This window comes from Protopterus annectens, chromosome 13.part0 (assembly GCF_019279795.1).
Source record: "Protopterus annectens isolate FY-2018-M chromosome 13.part0, PAN1.0, whole genome shotgun sequence".
Lineage (NCBI taxonomy): Eukaryota > Metazoa > Chordata > Ceratodontiformes > Protopteridae > Protopterus > Protopterus annectens.
In genome coordinates this window covers 1,276,789,267-1,276,794,518 of record NC_056747.1, presented here as the reverse complement: position 1 = coordinate 1,276,794,518, position 5,252 = coordinate 1,276,789,267, and the positions used below count along the sequence as shown (strand labels likewise).

General features: G+C 45.6%; 1 non-coding gene across 1 annotated transcript; it reads left to right on the top strand.

Moving 5' to 3' along the window:
* Positions 1 to 5,180: 5,180 nt before the first annotated feature.
* Positions 5,181 to 5,252, top strand: TRNAC-GCA. Its single transcript has one exon. It is a non-coding gene; the product is annotated as a tRNA-Cys (tRNA).

Genomic DNA, 5,252 nt, shown 5'->3' with positions numbered 1-5,252 from the left:
CATCTGGTAAGTGGTATCATTTCAGTAACCTAAAAGTTTTGAGCGGCAGGCATTAAGACTGCTTTGCTACTAAAACTTTCCCATGTTGGTTTGGTACCCTTCTCCCATCATGCTAACTTACCAGTTTTTGAAGTACAAAAAAAAAAAATCTGTATGTTTTCAGAAAAATACCCAATCTGTAGTAGTTCACTTCATTTGCTCTTCAAACTGTGGGTCTTCGGATCCACATCAGATGTGACACTGCTGCATTTTCCGGCTATGGCTCTCAGCTCCATGCTCCCTCCCCTTACCCACAGTGGCCCCCGTCTCCCATGTCCCCCCAAATCTTGTTTGCTGCCTGAGAAGAAGCAGCGTGGTCTGAGCTCCTGAGCATTTGGGAGTTTTCTGAAACAGTAAATGTTAAGTTGTCTCTCGCCTTCCTTCTTGCTGGTTGGGATTGGAGCCGAGCCTCGGCTTCGACTTGGCCATCTTCAATAGCTCGAGAGCAGTTTACTGGCTTGAGACTTACCCCTTATCCCATGATGCCTAGCGATAGGCTACCCAGATCTCGTTTGCCACTTCAGCTGCGAGGTGTCATTTTTCTGGCTCATGCTTGTATACAATTATTTGTGTAAATTCTTACTAGAATTTAACTCTTTTAGTATATTATTATTAGCGATAGTGTTAACTGTTCAATTATTGATTATTGTTTACCTATAGTATTCCCCTTTTTTGTAGAACTCGTTTAACTTGAGTTCACCCCCACCCCTCCTCCCTTTTTCCTTGATTAGCTGTTTAAATTAGAGGCTTTCCTACTGTTTTTTTCTTATAGGCTAGCCGGCTATCCTATTACCTTCTTTTAAAAAAAAAAAAAAAAATGGTGTTCTTGTTCAACTGAATATTGTTCCTTTTTATTGTTGGTTAAATTGGTTTGGTTTCCTTTCCAGCAGTATGTCCAAGGAATCTAAGGTTTCTGGATTTAAGAAGTGTGACTCATGCTGTCAGAAAATGTCTCTGACAGATGGGCACACTTCTTGCATCTGTTCTATTTGCCATGCCTTTAGTCTAAGAGTCCTGCAGAAGAAGAATAATAAGTTGATTGTTCGGGGTCTGTTAAAACCCCAGGATTCACCGGCCAAGAGTTCACAGCCAGTGAAATCTCCTAAATCCTCTAAGCAGTCGGCTCCACCTTCGGTGCAGACTTCGGCACAGGATTTGCCTTCAATGTCTGTTCCGGCTGGCACTGACAAGACAATCTCCCCATCGGCTCCATCAGAGTCTTCGGAGCAGTCACTGAGCCACAAGAGGCTGGGGTCCCCCTCCCTAGAGTCAGTGCATTCGGCTCCTCTGTCTCCTTTACTTCAAAGCGAACGTAGCTGCCGATCCTCTCAATCCTCTAGGCTGTCTGATCATGATGTGGAGAGAGCTAGTTGCAGGCACTAGCTAAATTGTTGTCCAGCCCTCCTGAACGGGTATCTGCTCCGTCCACTTCTCTTGATCCTCCTCTGACTCCATTGAGTTTGGAGCCGGAGTTCGTTGGGGTTAGAGTAGTGGAACAATCGGCTCCGGTAACACTATCTCCTAAGGTTCCGATGTCTGCTCCTATTCCCTCTGTGGCACCTTTCATCAAGAAATCTGGATGCCATGGCTCCCTCGGCTCCGAGGGGGTGAGTGGCATCGGACCCTTGTCCGACCCCGTTCTCCCTCTCGGAGCTTTGGCGCAGGTGAGCTCTGCTCCAACATCGGCCTCTGAGCCGTGCCCCTCGGTGCAGAGAAAGATTCCTATTTTTTCGGAACCGGAGCTTTCTCTGCATCGTGGCAGGGGCACCTTTGATGTCATGTGGAGTGTGCTGTCCTCTGAGTCAGCTCCACTTTCAGCCCCACCGCCTCTATCCCCTGTAGTGCCTGTGCCAACCTCTGCTCCTCCTCCAGACCCGAAGTGTAGGGAACAGATAATCCAGGACACCCCATTGGGTGTTTCCTCCTCTTCCGAGGCCTTTATTGATCACTCAGAGGAGCCAAAAGTGTAAGAGGAAGCACATTGCCTCCCAGAGTCTGTCACTTCTGATAGACTTGGATGATTTGGAAGGGTCCCCGAAATCCACTTCTGAAGAGGTTTCCTTCTCGGACATCCTAGAAATGCTTAAGCAGAGGGGGAACTGCAATCCACAAGCCCCTACTGAGGAGTCTGTATTTCTGGATGCTTTCGGTTCCTGACCTTCCACCTCCTGGGTTTCTCCACCTTTCGATCCACTTATGGCAGGCAGTGGTGGCTCGAAAGGCTTGGTCAGCTCCGGATACAGTTGAACCAACTCCGAGGAGACCTGGTAAATTGCAATTCCTTTCTAAAGGTGTTCCTTTTGATGCCATGGTGGTAGCAGTAGTCACAGTTGGCGGAGACCTCTTCGTCTGTCCATCCCCCTAACAAGGAGTCTAGGATGATGGACAGATACGGGAAGCGAATGTTCACGTCAGCGACCTTCTCTATGAGGTCACTGAACTACTTATGTCATTTTACCCAACTTCAAAGGGATCTCCTTAAAGAACTCTGAGATACCCTTCAAGATCCAACAGCTGAGGGAGCACAAGCCAAAGCAGCTTCCCAGCTGGCGATGCTTAATTCTGTAGTTAACTCCTCCATGAGGCTCATTTCCTATGCAGCCACTGGGGCGAAGAGAGCCACAGGTATGGATGTGGCCCTTAAGGAGGCATGCATGGATGTGGCTGTGTAACTTTGCAGAACTCTTTCGAGCGTCCATCACCAACACCCCCTTTGATGGTTCCTTTCCTTTTGGACCACAGGTGAAAGACACTTTGACTAGGTGTGAGCAAGAAGGCAAGACTCTCCATGCTGTGGGAGTCTGTTTTTCCACTCCCTCTAGACCTTGACCCCAAAGATCAGAAGAGTGGCAAGATGTGGTTCCGAAAATCTCAGGGAGCCTTGCCTGACACGTAGTGATTTTTTTTTTCCTCCAGAGGCAGAGGGGGAAACTAATAACAATAGATGCCGCCCTTGTGGCAGAGGAGGTTTGCAGAACCAGGGCAACAGAGAAACTTTCTCTAACATCCCTGAAGGGTTGCCCAGTTGCTCACCTCTAGTCTGGGGAAGACTTTCACTGTACCCAAAAGCCTGGCAAAATTTAACACAAGGCAGATGGGTATGGTCCATTATATCCGGAGGTTACAAAATTCCCTTCCATCAACCCCCCTTACCATCAAAGAAAACCCTTCCAGATGTTCCACCCAATCTGAAGGAGCAAACAGTAATAGAAGTTTCAAAACTGCTAGAAAAAATAGCCATCCAGGAAGTCCCGGCAGCCCAGCACATATCCGGAACTTACTCAAGGTTCTTTTTGGTACCAAAAAAGACAGGGGACTGGAGACCGATTCTGGATCTCAGCAGACTAAACAGGTCTGTACAAAGAACATTCATTCATAACTGTCCTGTCAGTGGGACAGAGTTCTTTAGAAAAGTACATATTCTTAGATAAGTTCCTAGAGGAAACACCTGGAACATCTTTATCTTGAAAACTGAGGCAGTGTTTCTTATGCTTAGTAGAATCATGCTGCTCAAAATAGTTTGACGACCCCTTCTGAAGTTTGGTCCTGCAACTATTTGCTGAGTGTAGATTACTACAATCAGATTGACTACTATTCGAAGAAAACAAATAAGACTGACACTTTTTCTGTCAGTTAGTCTTGACGTAACGACTACTTTCTGAAGTTTTCACCACTAAAACGTCTCCACTAACTTGGAAAAAGGGCCTCCTGTATCAATGTCACAAGACAGACCTACTTTTGGGAATGTTCTGTTTCTCCAGTCCTTAATGCTTCCTCAGTGACACACTGTGACCCCAAAGTTCATTTCGCTTTCCAAGTAATGCTGATTGAACTGTATATTTGCATTAAAATATTCAAATTAAGGACTCTGATGTAGGGCCACAAATTACACCGTGGAAGGCAGCTCCTTCTACATTTGATGGGTTGATTGAAAAGAACTCCTGTAGCCTCTCAACTAAACTTCTCTCTCTCTCTCTCTCTCTCTCTCTCTCTCTCTCTCTCTCTCTCTCTCTCTCTCTCTCTCTCTCTCTCTCTCTCTCTCTCTCTCTCTCTCTCTCTCTCTCTCTCTCCACCCCTCCCACCGTTACTCAATCTCTCTCCACCCCCCCCACCGGTACTCAATCTCTCTCTCTCTCTCTCTCCTCCCACCGGTACTCAATCTATCTCTCTTTCCCTGCCTGCTATTTCTTGATAATAAATAACTCCTTTTCTTGCACTTAACTGATCTCACTTTTTAGGTGTCTCTTTAAAGTTGTTTTTTCTTCCCAGCTACACTCTTCTTGCTTCATTCTTTGATGTAAAAAAATCTTCTCTCTCACAGGCCTACCCTAAACCACATTGACAGGTCTTTTTCCACCCTTTCTCCCTAACTGCCCTATGTGCTACATCACGACCTGCGCCTTGTCACTGGGATACATGTACTACTGTGTACACATCCACAGTAAGGAAATATAAAATTAACCCTTACATTTACCCGGACAAAGGCCAATTAATTTCTAACATGGAGTATATGTATTGATAGCCTGATTCAGAAGATCACAGGTCTCTATCACTGAGCCATTTCACTATATGCAAAATCATGGTTCTGTACACAAAACTGGGGACAAGCATATAAACTTGGAGTGCCTTGAAGGCAGACAGACCTTTCTAGCATGGGTTGCATGTAAACAGGCCAAAAGAAATTGGTCCATTCTTTTTTCAATCTCTACTTTTAAACACTGCCACCTGTTCTAAATAATAATAAAAGAAATGTGCTCACACCGAGTCTGTTTTGCTGTTAAGAACCGGCGAACATGGGTGCAGTGGCCTCAGGTTCTCTGAAGTAAGGGAGCTTCTTGTGCAAAAGAACCTATGTTATTTACTGAAAAAATAACGAGTCTAAAAGCTGTTTCTCTTTACAATGTCACTGGAATTTGTAACAGAAAACATGAGCCGTCTCTGCTGCATGCTTGGCAAAAAGATATCTGCATGGTAATTTCGTAAATGTACGGAGAAAGAAAATGTACACACATGACTTCTGTGCTGACTGTTCATTATGCTACTGTAAGTTGTTCCTGTCAACATCTGTAAACAGATCATCAGGAAGTAGGAACTCTTACTGAGTTACTTCAGCAGAGCAGAGAGTCACCTTGGTGTCAAATGGGGGTATAGCTCAGTGGTAGAGCATTTGACTGCAGATCAAGAGGTCCCTGGTTCAAATCCGGGTGCCCCCT